The 19261-nt window shown below is 44.7% G+C and overlaps 1 protein-coding gene across 8 annotated transcripts in view; it reads left to right on the top strand.

Moving 5' to 3' along the window:
- The window catches only part of LOC122541051 (multiple C2 and transmembrane domain-containing protein 2-like), a 487119-nt gene that overhangs the window by 1741 nt on the left and 466117 nt on the right, over window positions 1–19261 (top strand). The window lies entirely within an intron of this gene.

Here is a 19261-nt window from a genome sequence, read left to right as displayed (position 1 = left end):
GTAGTCAGTTCACCATCTCTGGATAATGAAGTCTCCCCTGAATTCCCTGCTGAACTTATTAGTTATTGTGTATGCTTTGTGTTACAGACCTTAAATGTTGTTGAAGCAAGAAACATGCTGTCAAAGATTTGCATTTCACATTCATCAGGACAAACGCAAGAATACCAAATTTCAAACATTCTCAGCAAATTATACTCCTAAGAGAAAACAGTGCTGATTGGTTGGTAGGAGAAAGTGAGTACTGCAGATGCTGGCGATCAGCGTTGAAAAGTGTAGTGCTGGAAAAGCACAACAGGTCAGGCAGCATCCAAGGAGCAGGAAAATCGACGTTTCGGGCATAAGGCCTTCATCAAGAATATGGGTGGGGGAAGGGGACTGAGAAATAACTAGGAGGGAGGGGGTGGGGGAAGGTGATAGTTGGGGGGTGATAGTGATGGAAGGGTGGAGTGGATAGGTGGGAAGGAAGATGTATAGGTAGGACAGTTCAAGAGATGGTGCTGAGGTGGAGGGTTGGATTGGTTGTTGAGTGAACTCTGGCTGTTGGTTGCATGGGAAAAGCAGCAGAATCATAGGCATCGCAAGCTCCTTCTAATAGTTTCAGAAATAAGGCTTGAACATATTCCTTTTGTTTGCAGCAAACAGACTCCTAGTGTGAACGTGTGTCAGCTTTAGCAGACGTAAATGAGCCACTTTATCAGCTCGACAGAATGGTGGTGTGGAAATCCTGTTGCCATTCCCATTGCTTGGTCCATGGCAACACATTGGCCCAACTGAGCCAAGTTGCCCTTTGTTCAGGAAGGGATTGAATCAGGTTCTATCTAAATGATGGAAAAAACAGAATCAGGGATCCTTGGTAGAGTCTGGGCACTTATATCATTAAAATATTACAGCAGGTAGATAAAAAAGAATCATAAAGACGAACAGAATGATAACCTTCAAATCTAGAATACATAGGGTAGAGGTCATGCTTTGCCTGCCCAAACCCATGTTTAGACTTTACCTAGTGTGTCATGAGCAGGTCTTGGCACCATACTGTGGGATGGATGTATTGGTCTTGGAAAGAGTGTAAAATGTTATCTGGACTCCAAATGTTAAACAATGAAGCGAGATCACACTGGAATGTTATTCCAATGAATTTAGGTTAAAGAATGACTCAATCAAATTATTTTCAAGGTAATAAAGTGAACAGATAGACTATGAAAAATGATTTTCCCTGATAGGATTGTCCAGAATGCAAAGTCAAACACTGGCCTTTCTGGAGTGCAAGTAGGAAATAATTCCATGCACAGGAACGTTGAAACTTTTATTTTAGAATTTTCGCAGACAGCGATTAATTTGAAATCTGAGAGTAATAGATATTTGTTAAATAAAGATACTAAGGAATATGGAGTAAGAATGTCTCTTATGGGCTAACGTTGTAGACCAGTCGTCATCCCACAGAGTGGGGGCTCACGTGTTGACTTCTGCTCCTGTTTTTAAGGAGACATTTCCCTCTGAATCATACAGAGGTACCGGCCCTCCAATCTGGCACCCTGAGGTATTGCCAGGTGGTGGAGGCTGTGATCAGTTCAGGTCAGCCTGGGGCTGGTGGGATCAAGGGCGAAACGCTGGCTCAGTGGTTAGCACTGCTGTCTCAAAGCACCAGGGACCCAGGTTCGATTCTACCCTTGGGCGACTGTGTGGAGTTTGCACATTCTCCCCATGTCTGTGTGGGTTTCCATTGGGAGTTGCGGTTTCCTCCCACAGTCCAAAGATGTGCACGTAGGTGGATTGGCCGTGCCAAATTGTTTGCAGTGTTCAGGGGTGTGTAAGTTAGGTGCGTTAACCATGGGAAATGCGAGGTTATGGGGATAGGCTAAGGGGATGGGTCTGGGTGGGATGCTCTTTGGAGGGGGTGGACTAGTTGGGCATTCCTGAAGAAGGGCTTATGCCCGAAACGTCGATTCTCCTGCTCCTTGGATGCTGCCTGGCCTACTGTGTTTTTCCAGCATGACATTTTTCAACTCTAGTTGGGCGGAATGGCCTGTTTCCACACTGTGTGGATTCAATGGAATATGAGAGGTCTGTTCAGAAGAGTTGAGTGGAGCATGGGATAGAGGGCATTCATAACTGATACACGTCTGGATCCATACAGCTCTGATCTGGATAGACAAAGCAAGTTATTTGTTTATTCTGAAATGGCCTGTCTGAGACACCCTCAGTGTCTGGATAACCTGAAATTATAAGGAAAATATTTGGAAGGCTATGGGGAAAGGACAGAGGAATGCGATTAATTCAGTAGCTGAGTGTAGGCATGAGTTACATAACGTTTTACTGTTTGAGTTCTTCACCCAGTTGGCGAATAAAGGGTTTCAAATTAATTCGCTATTGCCTGTGGTGGTACCACTATTCCCAGCTAGAGGTTAATTTCCCCATCAAAGGTGCCTGGAGACAGTATTGTTGTGAGTGACAAAGAATATATATCTACTCACCACAGCTGGCTGGAGAAATTATCTTGGTTTCATTGTTGCTGTGGATCCTGCCTGAGGATCTATTTGCTGTAGTTTATGATAGATTTTTTTTTGAAAAGAGACTCTTGATTGTTTGTTATAGTATGTGCTACAGTTTGCTGAGTGAATAGGTTGATTCAGTGAACAATGTGCGTACAGCTCCACCTCCCACATTCACTGACACATCAGTGGGCACTCGGTTAATTTATACTTGTCAAGTCTGTTAAGGTGAGATTCAGTTAGAAGACTTGGAAGAGGTGTTTCTGTTAGAAATGTTGATGGCCATTTTCTTTTTTTAATAATGGAGACTGCCCACGCCAAGATGTCACATTTTAATTCCAATCCCTGGAGATGGGAGAATTCAGTCCCTTGCCACGGCTGGTGTGTATGGCGTTTACACGTCAAAGGGGCAACTTCCCGTTCAGGTCCTCGTAGGCCTGAGGTGCTAATTCTGTAGAAGTGGGTCATCGTTTGTGGAAGGTATGTTGTTGAGGACTGAGCAGTAACTTGCTTGTAATTTCAACAGTGGGAAGTGTTTTAGGAATTAATTTAAACAGCCATTTAAAGCTTTTTGATAGGTTTCCTGTCAAAATTATAGTCCACAATTGATGACTCTTCGGAAATCCTGCTGTGATTTTTATGACCCTTAGTGTAAAGACATTCTTTTCAAGCAAGCCTTTGGACACAGTGGCGGAGTGGTTAGCACTGCTGCCTCACTGCACAGGGACCTGGGTTCGATTCCAGCCTGAGGCAACCGTCTGTGTGGAGTTTGCACATTCTCCCAGTGTCTGCATGGGGTTCCTCCTGGTGCTCTGGTTTCCTCCCACAGTCTGAAGATGTGCAGGTTAGGCAGATTGGCCAGGTTAAATTGCTCATAGCGACGAGGGTAGGTTAACCATGGGAAATGCAGGGATAGGGTAGGGGGTTGGGTCTGGGTGGGATGCTGTTTGGAGGATCGGTGTGGACTTGATGGGTTGAATAGTTTGCTTTCACTGTCGGGATTTTGTGATTCTGTGATCTCTCCTAATATGGTGGTTCATATGGGGTAGTACAGTGGTTAGCACTGCTGCCTCAGGCTGCCTCAATTCCTGCCTCAGGCGACTCTGTGTGGAGTTTGCACATTCTCCCCGTGTCTGTGTGGGTTTCCTCCGGGTGCTCCGGTTTCCTCCCACAGTCCAAACATGTGCAGGTTAGGTGAATTGGCCATGCTAAATTGCCCGTAGTGTTAGGTGAACGGGTAAATGCAGGGGAATTGGTTTGGGTGGGTTGCGCTTCAGAGAGTTGGTGTGGGCTTGTTGGGTCGAAGGGCCTGTTTCCACATTGTAAGTAATCTAACCTAATTAGAATATTTTAGTACTGCTGATAAGGCACATTTTGTTAAAGCTTTTTACCTCTCATTTCAGGACAAATCATAAGAATACCAAATTAAAGGGAAAACCTCATTTAAACTGCATGAGGGGAGAGTGCTGATCAATTAACAAGTGGACTCTGGTCCATGGTAAAGCCTTGACCAATGAGAATGCACTTTCCAACCAATCAGCACTCTCTTCTCATACTGTGTAAATGCTGATTTTCTCCTAAATTAGTATTCTTGAGAATTGTCCTGATGTGTGTAAGACAAAATGATTGAACAAAATGTTGTTTCTTTTTCAGCAAAACTCAAGTCCTATGCTAACGATTGTCTATTTGTATAACATTTTGTTTGATAATTCTCCATCTTGGGATGTTTTATGCTGTCGCTGTTGAAGATGCTGTATACTTAGATTAGATAAGATTACTTACAGTGTGGAAACAGGCTTTTCGGCCTAACAAGTCCACACCGACCCGCCGAAGTGCACCCACCCAGACTCATTCCCCGACATTTACCCTTGCACCTAACACTACGGGCAATTTAGCATGGCCAATTCACCTAACCTGCACATCTTTTGGACTGTGGGAGGAAACCGGAGCACCCGGAGGAAACCCACGCAGACACGGGGAGAATGTGCAAACTCCACACAGTCAGTCGCCTGAGGCGGGAATTGAATCTGGGTCTCTGGCGCTGTGAGGCAGCAGTGCTAACCACGTGATTGTTTTATGCCTTTGCCGTGGACAACAAAAGTGTAATCTTGGCATGCCAGAGGAGAGTTGCCACTCCTTGAATTTGACTGTCGAATTACTCAGAATTACTTCAACATCTTTCTGGCAGAATGTTAATCCTCGTTATAATGCGACGTTGCCTGGAGGAGGACCATCATGCAGTGCAAGCTGGTGTTAAATGGAAGACAGATCTGTTTTTCACTCAGTGGCTGGTGAGGGAGGTTAGATTATTTCCTGGTGAATGTTTTGTGCATTTTCAGAATTACTGGATTGGGAGGGATCTCAGAGACTTCTGTGTTGTGGATTGTGGTCTTGAGCGGATTTGTCAAATAAAATATTTATTGGCACTCGGTCAACAGAATGTTTCTAGTCAATCTTCAGTGTAATTTAGGAGTGTTCTAGTCAGCAGGGTGATTGTGTAATTGTAAAATAAAAGGAATCATTACCTATAATTTTAGACGTTTCCAGTGAACTTTTTGGAATAGAGCCTGTTTGAAATATTGCTGCCTCAAGGTAATAATAACTTGGCTTCAATCATTGGAATGTTTCTGAGTACTTAGTTGTGATGAAAGTACAGAACATGCACAAGATTGAATGTGTTTAATTGGGCTGATTTTAACTTGTATAACCTCATCCAGATGAGAAATATTGTGCACAGTATGTGGAATCCTTAATTTAAAAATAAGGACTGGTCTGTTAAAAAAGTGAAAAGGTAATAATTATTATTAGGATCGTAATCATGTAAGAAAGACTTGCATCTATGTAGCTTCCTGAAAGCGTTTTATAGTCAATTTGCACACAGCAAGGAGATAATAACCAGATAATGTGGGTTAAAGAATTAATATTGGCCATGACACCAGTGGTAGTGTCCATCTTAGAAACAGTGGAAAAGTGCTATGGAGCCTTTATTTGTTCATTTGAGAGGCTGGATTTGATTTGATCTCCCATTGGAAGATGGCACCTGTGATAGTGCAGTGCTCCCTCAGTATTGCATTAGAGGCTCGGCTATAAGTTTAATTCTTTGGGGGAATACATGATCTGATCAAAAGGATGACACAAAATAAGTTATAATGCAAGGCTGTCAGAATGTTATTGACCATAAAGGGAGTTCGTCACCTTAGAGCCATTGAAATGATAAAGCAGAAAAGGGGGCTGTTTGGTCCATTTTGTCTATGCTGACCCCAAAACATCTAGCTGCTCTTTCTAATCCGGTCTTCCTGCACACTGTAAGGTGCAGTTCAGGTATTGTATAAAAGAGTTTGGGGTCTCTTCCTCCACTAGCAACTCAGGCAGCGAATTCCAGATACCCACCACCTCTCTGTATAAAAATGGTTTTCCTCATGTCCCCTTTAATCCACTGAGCTGGGATCTATGACCTCTGGTTTTTTGAACTGCTGTCAAAAGCTTGCTATTTCCTGCTCTCTCACCCGGTATTTCTCAGTCAGGGAAATGAGCAAGAACATTTAGTCTCAATCCATTTGAAAGCGACTGAATGTACCAATGACTTGGATTAATGTGATTCTTCTGTGTTTGAGAGCCTCACTCTGTTTAGATCCATTTTAGTTGGATGTTGGAGCTTTAATCTGCTTTTGCTCCTGATTCCTTTGTGTGTCAGACTGACTTTCCCAATCATGGGTTGTCAATCCTGGTGTGAAAGACAGTATAGTGCAGTGTCATAGTCATAGAGTCATACAGCACAGAAACAAACTATCCAACCAATCCATGCTGACCATAATCCCAAGCTAGACTAGTCCGACCTGCCTTTCTATATCCTTTCCATAACAGGGTGATCAGAACTGTCACAGTACTCCAGAAGAGGTGTCACCAACATACTGTACAACCTCAACATTCCTTCCCAACTCTTATACTTAAAGGTCTGTGCAATGAAGGCAAGCGAGCTAAATATAGTCTTTAACCACCCTGTCTACATGTGCTGCAAATTTCAAAGAATTATGTACGTGAACCCCCCCCCCCCCCGCCCCTGGTCACTCTGTTCTACAACACGTTCAAAAACCCTACTTTTAATTGTATAAGCTCTGCTCTTGTTTGCTTTACCGTGGGCAGCATGGTGGCACAGTGGTTAGCACTGCTGCCTCACAGCGCCAGAGACCCGGGTTCAATTCCCGCCTCAGGCGACTGACTGTGTGGAGTTTGCACGTTCTCCCTGTGTCTGCGTGGGTTTCCTCCGGGTGCTCCGGTTTCCTCCCACAGTCACAAAGATGTGCAGGTCAGGTGAATTGGCCACGCTAAATTGCCTGTAGTGTTAGGTAAGGGGTAAATGTAGGGGTATGGGTGGGTTGCGCTTCGGCGGGGCGGTGTGGATTTGTTGGGCCGAAGAACTTCCACACTGTAAGTAATCTAATCAAAATGTAATACCTCGCATTTATCCAAATTAAACTCCACCTACCACTCCTCAGCCCATTTACCTAATCGATCAAGGCTGTCAGAATGTTATTTTGGTCATGATTTTGGTCATGATTTGGAGATGCCGGTGTTGGACTGGGGTGTACAAAGTTAAAAATCACACAACACCAGGTTATAGTCCAACAGGTTTAATTGGAAGCACTAGCTTTCAGAGCGACGCTCCTTCATCAGGTGGTAGTGATGAAGGAGTATCGCTCCGAAAGCTAGTGCTTCCAATTAAACCTGTTGGACGATAACCTGGTGTTGTGTGATTTTTAACTAATTTTGGTGTCATCCACAAACTTACTGACTCTGCCTTATATGTTCTCATCTAACTCATTTGCCTAAATGACGAAGAAAAGTGGACACAGACGTCCAGTCCAAACAAAAAACCCTCCACCATCACTCTGTCCCCTGCTGTTAAGCCAATTTTGTATTCAGTTGACAAGCTCTCTTTAAATCCCATCTGATCTAACTTTGCTCATGAGTCTACCACATGGAATTTTGTCAGAAAGGCTTTCATGGTTTCAGCAGCTGTTCAAACTAAGGTTCTAACTCATTCTAGTTCACAAAATCTCAATTGTGACAGCGCAGAAGGTGGCCATTCAGCCCATTGTGCCTGCAAACATTGTTACCGTGTTGAAGTCTGCTTTGTTCCACAAATCTGGACAACACAAGTTTCAGTACAACAGTAGATACTTTATTATCAGACAGCTGACGTGAGATTCTCAATGCCCCAAAAGTAGTCGTGCGTCTATGTGTGGTGATACTTCCCCATGAATTTCTGCCCTACACATAAAGACAGTATTTTTTATAGAGATTAAACAAAAGGTTTATCAGTCATGTGGTCAGTTGTCAGTCCATGGTTTAATGGGTAATGATGAATTTACAAAGCCCAGTGAATGTTGATGTCTTGTGATAATGTGTGAATGGGTTACAGAAACTGATTATCGTATTCTTCATGATTATATGTTGATGCGAAGAGATTAAGACAGAAGGGTTTTGCCTGCTGTAAATGGGGATTCACATACCTATGCTAATACGGAGGGGAAGTAAGACAATGGGAGCAGGAAGCAGTTTAACAGGGTTGTGGCCAAAGCTGAGTCTTGTCTGGGAAGGACAAACACCTCTGTCTGAGGCTACAGGGGAATCCACATGTGTGGCTCCACTAGGCTCCTCTTCTGGGATACAGTCAGCCTCCCTCCTACTGAGATGACCTGTCTATATTGTAAGAAAACAGGCTTCCAGTTGATACTGCAGTGAGTCTTTTTGGCAGTGGAATGTTTAACCCTTGAGTCCCCAATGTGCCCTGAAAGAGAAGTAAAACATGGAACTGATCCCTTGGCTTTCTAACTTGCTCAACCGTGTGCCATTCTTCCTGCCTTTTCCCAAATCCCTCCACTCCATTTTTATCTGGATAACCATCCAGGGCCGTCTTGAATGCCTTTAATTGAATCTGCCTCCACCACGTTCCCAGGCAGTGTATTCCACGCTCGCTGTGTGAAAATGTCTATTTTTCTCTCATCACCTTTACCTTATTTACACATCACTTTAAACATCAGCCTTGTGATTCCTGTTCCTTTTACAATTAAAAGGTAGCATCTCCCCCTCGACTTTGTCCAGCCCCCTCATGATTTTGAAAACCTCAATCAAATCTCCTCTTAGCCTTTTCTCCAGAGAGAACAATCCCTACTGCTTCAGTCTCATCCTCATAACCTGAAGTTTCTCATTCCTCCAACCATTCTTGTAAATTTAAAGAAGTTTTATTGAAAAAAATACTTGGATAAAGTAAACAGTAACAATCCTTAAACTTGCCAGGATAGTTTGTGAAGTGGAGAAAGTGAGGACTGCAGATGCTGGAGATCAGAGCTGAAAATGTGTCGCTGGAAAAGCGCAGCAGGTCAGGCAGCATCCAAGGAACAGGAGAATCGACGTTTCGGGCATAAGCCCTTCTTCAGGAAGTGTCAGTGAAGTGTTTCTGCGTTTAATCATTTATAGTTTCATTTTCTTCTTAAGTACTGAAATTAAGCTTCTTGTTAGCTGTTCTGACAGGCTGTTGGTCTGTGTTGCAGTTTCAAGCACCAAACAAATTTTTGTTTCTCGATTATACATTGCCAAGGCATTGTGCTGGACCTGTTTAAGAAAGAAACTGTTGACTAGTGATAAACGGTGACTTTGCAGCGAGTCTGCAGGAAACTAGTTTGTGGTACGTTCATCTGAGATGAGAAGTGAAAGGAGTTCCCATTAAACTGTCAGATGTAGAGTAACTGAACTGTCGTTACAAAGTTCATTCACACGTATGCTTTCAGTCATTGACAAACATGCTTTACAATACTTAGAGTCATAGAGATGTACAGCATGGAAACAGACCCTTCGGTCCAACCCGTCCATGTCGACCAGATATCCCAACCCAATCTAGTCCCACCTGCCAGCACCCGGCCCGTATCCCTCCAAACCCTTCCTATTCATATGCCCATCCAAATGCCTCTAAAATGTTGCAATTGTACCAGCCTCCACCACACCCTCTGGCAGCTCATTCCATACATGTACCACCCTCTGCATTAAAACGTTGCCCCTTAGGTCTCTTTTATATCTTTCCCCTCTCACCCTAAACCTATGCCCTCTAGTTCTGGACTCCCCAACCCCAGGGAAAAGACTTTGCCTATTTACCCTATCCATGCCCCTCATAACTTTGTAAACCTCGATAAGGTCACCCCTCAGCCTCTGACGCTCCAGGGAAAACAGCCCCAGCCTGTTCAGCCTCTCCCTGTAGCTCAGATCCTCCAACCCTGGCAACATCCTTGTAAATCTTTTCTCAACCCTTTCAAGTTTCACAACATCTTTCCGATTGGAAGGAGACCAGAATTGCATGCAATATTCCAACAGTGGCCTAACCAATGTCCTGTACAGCTGCAACATGACCTTCCAACTCCTGTACTCAATACTCTGACCAATAAAGGAAAGCATACCAAACGCCTTCTTCACTATCCTATATACCTGTGACTCCACTTTCAAGGAGCTATGAACCTGCACTCCAAGGTCTCTTCGTTCAGCAACCCTCCCTCGGACCTTACCATTAAGTGCATAAGTCCTGCTAAGATTTACTTTCCCAAAATGCAGCACCTTGCATTTATCTGAATTAATCTCCATCTGCCACTTCTCAGCCCATTGGCCCATCTGGTCAAAATCCTGTTGTAATCTGAGGTAACCCTCTTCGCTGTCCACTACACTTCCAATTTTGGTGTCATCTGCAAACTTACTAACTGTACCTCTTATGCTCACATTCAAATCATTTATGTAAATGACAAAAAGTAGAGGACCCAGCACCGATCCTTGTGGCACTCCACTGGTCACAGGCCTCCAGTCTGAAAAACAACCACCACCCTCTGTCTTCTACCTTTGAGCCAGTTCTGTTTCCAAATGGCTACTTGAGTGAGTTTAAATGCTTGAATAACTGAATTGGGCAGAATTCCTAGTCCAAGGTTTGATTTCTTAGCTGCTGCTTGAATGTTTTAAACAAACCGGGTTTCTGGCTGTGGAAGCAGGAACGATGCGGCTACAGAAACTGTGATCTCAGAATCTGGTTAGTGTGCAGTCAGTGTAAAAGTCACCAGCACCAGACTTTGCAGGATTTTAAAACAAATAGTATTTTTTTATTTACGCATGCTCAGCTGGGAAAGGCTATGACACACATCCAACAAACTTGTCAGAAAGATGTATTTTAAAGGCAGGAATCCATTTTTACCAAAATAGTAGAACCAACCCAAACATGTTTCCGCTGATGGGTGAGGGCCGAACCAGAGGACACAGCTTAAAAATACGGGGTAGACCATTTAGGACAGAGATGAGGAGAAACTTCTTCACCCAGAGAGTGGTGGCTGTGTGGAATGCTCTGCCCCAGAGGGCAGTGGAGGCCCAGTCTCTGGATTCATTTAAGAAAGAGTTGGATAGAGCTCTCAAGGATAGTGGAATCAAGGGTTATGGAGATAAGGCAGGAACAGGATACTGATTAAGGATGATCAGCCATGATCATAATAAATGGTGGTGCAGACTCGAAGGGCAGAATGGCCTACTCCTGTCTAATTAGCCATTCACATGTCTGTAAGAACCTGATGGCGTAGGGACCTTGCTCTCACTGTCGTGTTGAAGTTCAGGTCTGTTCAGATGGTGGCGGTCAGAGCTTTTGCATAGTGCCTTTGAGATAAAGATGCTCCAGCATGTTATGTAGATAGCTCCTGGTAGTCCTTGTAACCAGAAGTTTCTTTATAGACGAAAATGGTTTAAGAAAGTTTTTAACAAATTTAAAGGCTCTTGAAATGACAAGAAGATCTAGCTTTGTTTCTGCTGTTCTTTTGCAGACTGCTTCAGAGTAAGCAGGGTTTAATCAAAACAGTCATAAAGAAGGTTTGATTACATGATGAATGACTGTTAGTGAATGGTGAAAATTGCTTACGCGATCAAGAAGTTATTGATACGCCATAGAAGGTAGATACTTTAGAACCAGTCTCAATAGCCCTCCTTTGTTACCGGAGTAGACTAAAATGAGGGCGGCTTGGGGCTGCTTATCTCTGTGTCTTGTGTAAAGTGTAGAATATCAGGTGTGGAATAAAACAGAAAGGTCCTGCTTTAAAAATGTCCATTATCATCCACTTTGGAAGTTTCAAAAGCTTTATTACTGTTGCAGGCTGGAAAGTCAGCTGACCATTCAGCAGCCAACTTGTAGTCCCTTGAAGAAGGAATAGAGTTTTAAAAACATGTAATAATTATTTGCCTGCATTTGTCATATTGTAGCTTCAAGACAGTGTCCTCTCAGTTTTAATCTGTTTATCAAAGATGGTCTGCTTTTTGTGTAGTTACGAGCTGACAGCAGGTAAGAGGAAGTACTTGGTAATAAATGAACCATGAATGTGTTATTAAAGTGTCAGTGCCACAGACAAAGATCAACATGATTAAAAATAATTTACCCATTAAAGCTAGCCTCATTACAGTCTTATAAAATTGTCCATAATCTTAAATTAGATTGGACTTAGTCCTGGTGGTTTGTTGTCTGATGCTTGTGTATCTCAGTGGGACGCAGAAGTTTTACTGTACAGAGTGCTGGTGAGACCACAGCTGGAATACTGCGAGCAGTTTTGGTCCACTGGTTTAAGGAAATATGTCATTTGATTGGAGGCTATTTAGAGAAGGTTCACTCAGGTGATCGATGGGATGGAGGGATTGTCTTATGGGTAAAGGCTAAACAGGTTGGGGGACTCTGTTGACTAGAATTTAGAAGACTCAAAAGTGATTTTTGTTGAGACATATCAGATTACGGGGCTTGACAGGATATATGCTGAGGGGACATTTCCTCTCAATGGAGAGTTCATGCCCATGGGTATAATGTCAGAGTACAGAGAAGGAGAAAATGAGGACTGCAGCTGCTGCAGAGTCAGAGTCGAAAAGCACAGCTGCTCAGGCAGCATCCAGGGAGCAGGGGAATTGACGTTTTGGGCGTAATCCCTTCCACAGGAATGGGGAAGGGGAAGGGGGCTGAGAGATAGATAGGAGGGTGTGGGTGAGGCTGAGGGGAATGTAGCTGGAGAGGCGATGCATTGGGGATGATGGTGATAGGTTGGAGGGGAGGATGGAGTGGACAGATGGGAAGGAGGATGGACAGGTAGGACAGTTCAAGAGGGCGGTGCCGAATTGGAGGGTTGGATCTGAGATAAGGTGGCAGGAGAGGAGGTAAGGAAACTGGTGAAATAGACATTGATCCCGTGTGGTTGAAGGATCCCAAGGTGGAAGATGAAGTGTTCCTCCTTGGGTGGCTTGGATTTGGTGGAAGAGGCAGCCCAGGACTTGCATGTCCTTGGTGGAGTGGGAGGGGGAGTTGAAGTGGTCGGCCTCAGGGCGGAGGGGTAGTTTGGTGCGTGTGTCCCAGAGATGTTCCCTGGAATGTTCCATGAGTTGGCGTCCTGTTTCCCCAAGGTAGAGGAGGCAACATTGAGAGAATAACGGACACAGCAGATGAGGTGATTGGATATGCAGGAAAATCTCTACCTGATATGGAAGGATCCTTTGGGGCCTAGGATGAAGGTGAGAGTGAGGTGTGGGCACAGGTTTTACACCTCTTGTGACAGAGGAAGGTGCCGGGAGCGGAGGGTGGGTTGGTGGGAGCTCTGTAGGGAATGGTCTCTGCGGAATGCTGATAGGGGTGGGGAGGGAAATATATCTCTGGTGGTGGGATCTGCCTGCAGATGACGGAAATGGCGGAGATGATGCACAGTAGCCGGAGATTAGTGGGATGGAAGGTGAGGATGGAGTGGGGTGGGGTAGGGGGGTTCTATCCTTGTTGCGGTTGGAGGGGTGGGGCTCAAGGGTGGAGGTGCGGGAAGTGGAGGAGATGTGCTGGGGGGCATTGTTGACATGTGGGAGGGGAAATTGTGGTCCTTGAAATAGGAGGCCATCTGGGATGCTCTGTGGTGGAATTTTTGCCTCCTGGGAACAGATACAGCAGAGGCTGAGGAATTGGGAGTAAGGGACTGTGTTTTTACAGGAGAGGGGGTGGGATGAGGTGTAGTTCAGGTAGCTGTGGGAGTCGGTGGTTTGAAGTAGATGTCCGTGTTGAGTCGGTGGCTGGAGATGGAGAGGTTCAGGAAGGGGAGGGAGGTATCAGAGATGGTCCAGGTGAACTTGAGGTCAGGGTGGAAGATGTTCGTGAAGTTAATGAACTGTTCAACCTCCTCGTGACAACATGTGGTCGTGCCAATACACTCATCGATGTAGCGGAGGAAAAGGTGGGGGATAGTCCCAGTGTAACTGCAGAAGATGGACATACCTAACAAAGAGGCAGGCATAGCTGGGGCCCATGTGGGTGTCCATGGCTACCCCTTTGGTCTGACGAAAGTGGGAGGATTCAAAGGAGAAATTATTGAGGGTGAGGACCAGTTCTGCCAATCGAATGTGGGTGTCATTGGAGGAGTATTGGTTGGTTTGGCGGGAGTGGAAGAAATGGAAGGCTTGGAGGCCTTTGCCATGCAGGTGGATGTGTACAGGGATTGGATGTCCTTGGTGTAGATGAGGCACTGGGGGCTGGAGGAACGAAAGTCTTGAAGGAGGTGGAGAGCGCGGGTATCCTGAACGTATGGAGGGAGTTCCTGGGCCAAGGGGAACGGGGCGGTGTCAAGATCTGAGGAGGTAGAGGCGATGGGTCGTTCGAGACAGTCAGGTTTGTGAATTTTGGGTAAGAGGTAGAATGGGACAATGCGGGATCCGGGACTATGAGGTTGGATGGGAGATCCCTGAGATGACGAGGTTGTGGATGGTCTGGGAGTTGATGGTTTGATGATCGGAGGTGAGATTGTGGTCAAGGGGATAGGAAGTTGGTTTGTTGGTGAGGTTGGGGTTGGAGTGGAGGGCTGCGCGTTGTGAGGGTGAGAGGTTGGAGTGGGTGAGAGAGGTGGACAGATTGAGACAGTCACTGTCGCAGCGGCAGTTGGAGATAAAGAGGTCAAGGGCAGGTAACAGACCAGGATGAGGTGTCTAAGTGGCAGGAGAAGCGGTCCTCAGAGGGTGGGTGGGAGTCCCGATGGAAAAAGTAAGTGCGGAGGTGGCAGAAGAAATGTTCAATGTCACGACACGTATGGAATTCGTTGACCTGGGAGCATAGTGGGATGAAGGTGAGACATTTATTGAGGACTGCTCGTTCATCCTCAGTGAAGGGGAGGTCTGGGGAGATGGTTAAAAACACAGCAGGGCTGAGGCCTGGGGCCTGGTGTAGAACTGGAGTGGAGACGGAGACTGTCCCTGGAGTGGGTGTGGTCATGGTATCATTAGTGACATCAGAGTACAGAGTGCCAGTTTAAGACTCAGATAAGAAATTTATTCTCAGGGTGTGGGTCTTTGGAAATCCTTGCCACAGAGAGCTGTGGGGGCAGAGTCCGAGTGTGTGTATAAGGGCCCGATAGATTCTTAATCAGTCAGGGAAATTAAACATTACAGGGAAAAGATACAAAAGTGGATGTGAGGAATGTTGGATCAGACATGATCCAATTGAGTGGCAGTGCAGGGTTGAGAGACTGAATGGACTACTCCTGTTCCCATTTCTTGTAGTTTTATATGGTCTTATGGTATAGTGTTGTAGATGGAATATTTTCTGAGCTAGGTTAGGGTGAGTTTGTCACCAATAGAATGTCTTATATTATTTCCTGTAACACAAGCCATATTCGGATATTATGGTATTAAAAAATCTAACAGATACTTAGCATAGCTAACTTCTATAACATGACATTGCTAAGGCCATCTGAGCATCTGGGCTAATACTAAGCTATAAATTTCAGCAGTGCAACATGCTTCCAGTAGAGTATCTTGCTTCAACCACTCTGAGGCAAGACTGAGTCTGAGACCTTTATACCCCTGGGTGACATGCTACGATGCCATGTCTCTTAAAGGTATACTGATTGTGACACAGAGGTTGGCTTGAATTGTAGAGTTCATTGTCTCCCCATATTTTCATGAGTAAAGTGTATTCTGAACTCCTTATCCAGTTGAAAAGGATGGGGTTAGGGATAACTGATAATCTGGCCAATGTACGAAATGGCTCTTCTTAATGGGCTGCTTTTCCTGTAAAACAGTGACTCCCCCTTAATGGGGAGTGAATCGCCCAACTTGGCGTGTTGAGCCTTGTGTTGCCGGCTTCACATGCCTGAGGTGAAGTTGGTCAGGGCAAGAATGTGAGATGGATAAGATTGCATTCCCTCCTTGGATTGGGTGTTTTCTGCCTTTCACCCATTCTCGAAAAACGACCTTTTCAATAAATGTTTTTATTTTAAAAGTCTGGCGAGGATGGGGCATGGTCAATAACTTCATTATCTAAGAGATGGAGATGCTGTGAACTCCTGACTGTAGTAGCTGGAGTATCTGGTTCAGTGTCAGAGTCATTACAATGCAGAAGGAGACCATTCAGTCCATCGAATCCATACTTGTTTTCTGCAGAACAATCATCTTTGACGTGGGACTGTTCCAGCAGTAATTGTGACCTCTCCTCATGGATATTTGAAAAATATCAATCATAGTTTTCTAGTCCCTTTTGCCTTTAAGTGTTGGGTGAGCTTATCACCAAGAAAAGATGAATTAGCTTGCACAGAAGTTATGGGAATCCTCCTGTCCCTCTCTGTGGTATGGAATGATCCAACAGGCACAGGGAAATGAGTCCGTTGTAAAATGGTTGAGAAAAGAAAAGAGTTTTCTTGCATTTGTGTAGTGCCTTTCATGTCACCAGGTCCTCTCTGAAGTGCTTTTCTGTTAACTCTGTACTCTTTGAGAACAATGACAATCATAATATTTTAAAAAGATGCATGGCAGTCATTTTGAACAGACCAAGTTCCTCCAAACAGCACTGAGATTAATGAACAAATCTGATTGAGTTTGGCTAAAAGTAGCCTGGGAGAACAGGAGAAGTCCAACCATTTTTTCAAAGGGTGAGATCTTCAGCATCCACCTGAATCTCCAAGGAAATTGGTGGGGCCTTTAGCCCTTGGGGTCCGAAGGGTAGCGCCTTTGACAATGCTGCACTCCCTTAGTAGGCCGAATAAAAATAATATTCTCTTGCGTTGGGGCCAAAAAGGAGGGAGCAATATCACTGAAACACGTTGTAAAGATGTATATTTTTATTTTTCTGTATTTTTGATTGTGGACTGAAATGGGAAAAGGGCTGTGTTTTAAAAGCCAAGGATTACCACACCTTTTTAAAAGTAAGTGACTTGACACTCATACTAGACATGGCCGTTTGTTCAAGCAGTGGAGAATGTCTGTCTGCAGATGAGCTTGAGCTATGGGCGTGTCTGAATGGAGTTTCCACCGACAACAAGGAGCTGATTGGTCTGTGATGACGGAAGCCTTTTGCATATAAATAACTGTGATTGGCTCCCCGGTAGCTGAACAACTTCTGGATTTGAATGTTTGGGAGAAGTCAACAGATCTTCCAAAGCTGTCCCCTGTCTCTGCAGTTGAAAGCACTTCAAGTTTTAAGAAAGCCTGTTTATTTCCCCATAACAGTTACTGTAAGCTGTTTCTTTTTAAACCAGTAAGCCAGGGGCATGATAAATATGGATCAGTCACCCTGTGTCTCCTGCAAACCAGTAGAAATATCTGGAGAAGGAAGATAAAGGGACAACCAGTCCTGACAAGCCAAAGATCATCTCAGTGAACTCTGGGGTTATGGACCACTGAACTGTCTTCCTTGTCTGCTCCTCTGTCCAGGGCACCCATTTTTTAATTGTGTTTGTGTGTGTGTGCATCTGTGTTAGGGGAGGTTAGAGTTTGTAATAAGTATAATAAAACTTGTTCAGTCAGAAACTTGCTCCATGCTTTCTGTCAACCTGGTTCTGAAAGACAGCTAAATTGGGGAATTCCAAATACTTTAAAATAATCTGTAACTTTTGTGATGACTCCAGCTTGCTTATCCCAGTGAGGGATAGTGACATGTCCTACACAGGAATTGTTCCTGTCTGTGGTGCATTTAATAGCATTGCCAGAGGACTTATGAAGAACTGTTTGAGTTTAGTTGTGATGACTGGAGCCAGGAGGACTCTGTCCTGTAAGTCCAGTTTGTGCTTGACCGCTGGCCAACAGACACCCATTGAGTGTCTCTGCTGAACTGAAACCCTTTCCTGGATGTGCAGAAATTCTGATTGCACTTGATTTCATTGTCTGCGTTTCGAAAGTGTGAGAGGGTGATTTACCAAAATGAGACCCGGAGTGAGGGACTTCAATTCCGTGCAGAAATGTGAGAAGCCTGGATTGTTTTATCTGGAGCAGAGAAGGTTAAAGGGAGATTTAATCCAAGCGTTCAAAATTGTGAAGATTTTTGGCAGGAAAAGGTTTCCAGTGACAGAGAGGGTTAGTGACGAGAGGAAATGGATTTAAGGGAATTGACAGGAGAACTAAAGGCAAAACGTGAATTTGTTTTTAACACAACAAGGCTGTGGAAAATGATTCACTAGTAATGTTCTAAATAGAACTGGGCAAATACTTGCTGGAGGAAGAGATTTCAACTACTGCGGAAATCATATCATGTCTACCTTTGCCCAAAGGCAGATCCTTGGCACGTTGTCAGTTTTGTCCTGAGAGATTTTCTTGGCAGTTTTCATCAATGGTCAGTGGTATTTGTCCCTTTGACTCTCAGGGGCAGGCGACAGGGGCCTACTTCAACTGGAACTGGAGCCAAACCTGCCTCATGTTTGTGTTATTTTGAATCACACATTGGCCGTTGAGCTAACTGTCACACACACGCACACAGCTTCCCCCCCCCCCCCCCAGATCTTTACAAGGGAATCCAAAAGTCGCCCATAGTGGGTGGGCGTTAGTAGTCATGGATTTACATGTGGAGTTGAGAGTGTGTTGCTGGAAAAGCACAGCAGGTCTGGCAGCATCTGCGGAGCAGAAGAATCAATGTTTCGGGCATAAGTCATTCCTGATGTAGGGGTTATTCCCGCAACATCGATTCTCCTGCTCCTCGGATGCTGCCTGACCTGCTGTGCTTTTCCAGCACCACACTCTCGACTCTGATATCCAGCTCTGCAGTCCTCACTTTCTCCTAATTTACACGTAGAGACAGAGTGCATGCAGAGGGAACTGAGTGAGTCCTGTGCACTGACTACTTCAAGGAAGTCAATGTTGCTAATATTTCAGTGCTGAGGGTAAATTGAAGTCAGGACTGTTCTCCTTAGAGCGAAGAGGGCTGAGAGGTGATTTGAGGCATTTGAAAGGGCACTGGATGGTTATTTGTACATAAATAGCATGCAGGAATATGGGGAAAAGGACAGAAATTTGCACGAGGTAATAGAATTTGTACCTTTGTTTTAAACTAAAGCACTTTAGTTTAAAACAAAGGCACAAATTCTATTACCTCGTGCAAATTTCCGTCCTTTTCCCCATATCCCTGCTAATTATTTCCAACTTACGTTGAATGTGGGTGTCGCTGGCTCAGCCAGCAATGTTTTGCCCATCCCTAATTGCCCTTTCTCTGGTTGGCTTGCTCGGCCATTTCAGAGGGCAGTTCAGAGTCGCCCACTTTGCTGTGGGTCTGGAGTCATGTGTGACGATAGCTTTCCTTCCCAAAAAGGACATTAGTGAACGTGATGGACTTTTACAACAATCGACAATACTTAGACGGCTGCCAGTTGTCTAATTTTCAATTCCGGATTATCTTATTGAATCCAGTTGCCATGGAGGGATTCTTGCTCATATCTCCTGGGTTCTGGAGTTCTAGCCCAGTGACTTTACCAATAAGCCACTGCTCCCAGGAGCAA

Source organism: Chiloscyllium plagiosum, unplaced genomic scaffold, assembly GCF_037043375.1.
Source record: "Chiloscyllium plagiosum isolate Xiang-an unplaced genomic scaffold, Cpla_swu_hap1 HiC_scaffold_39, whole genome shotgun sequence".
Classification (NCBI taxonomy): domain Eukaryota; kingdom Metazoa; phylum Chordata; class Chondrichthyes; order Orectolobiformes; family Hemiscylliidae; genus Chiloscyllium; species Chiloscyllium plagiosum.
The sequence above is the reverse complement of the archived record's forward strand: the minus strand, read 5'-3'. Positions and strand labels throughout refer to the sequence as shown.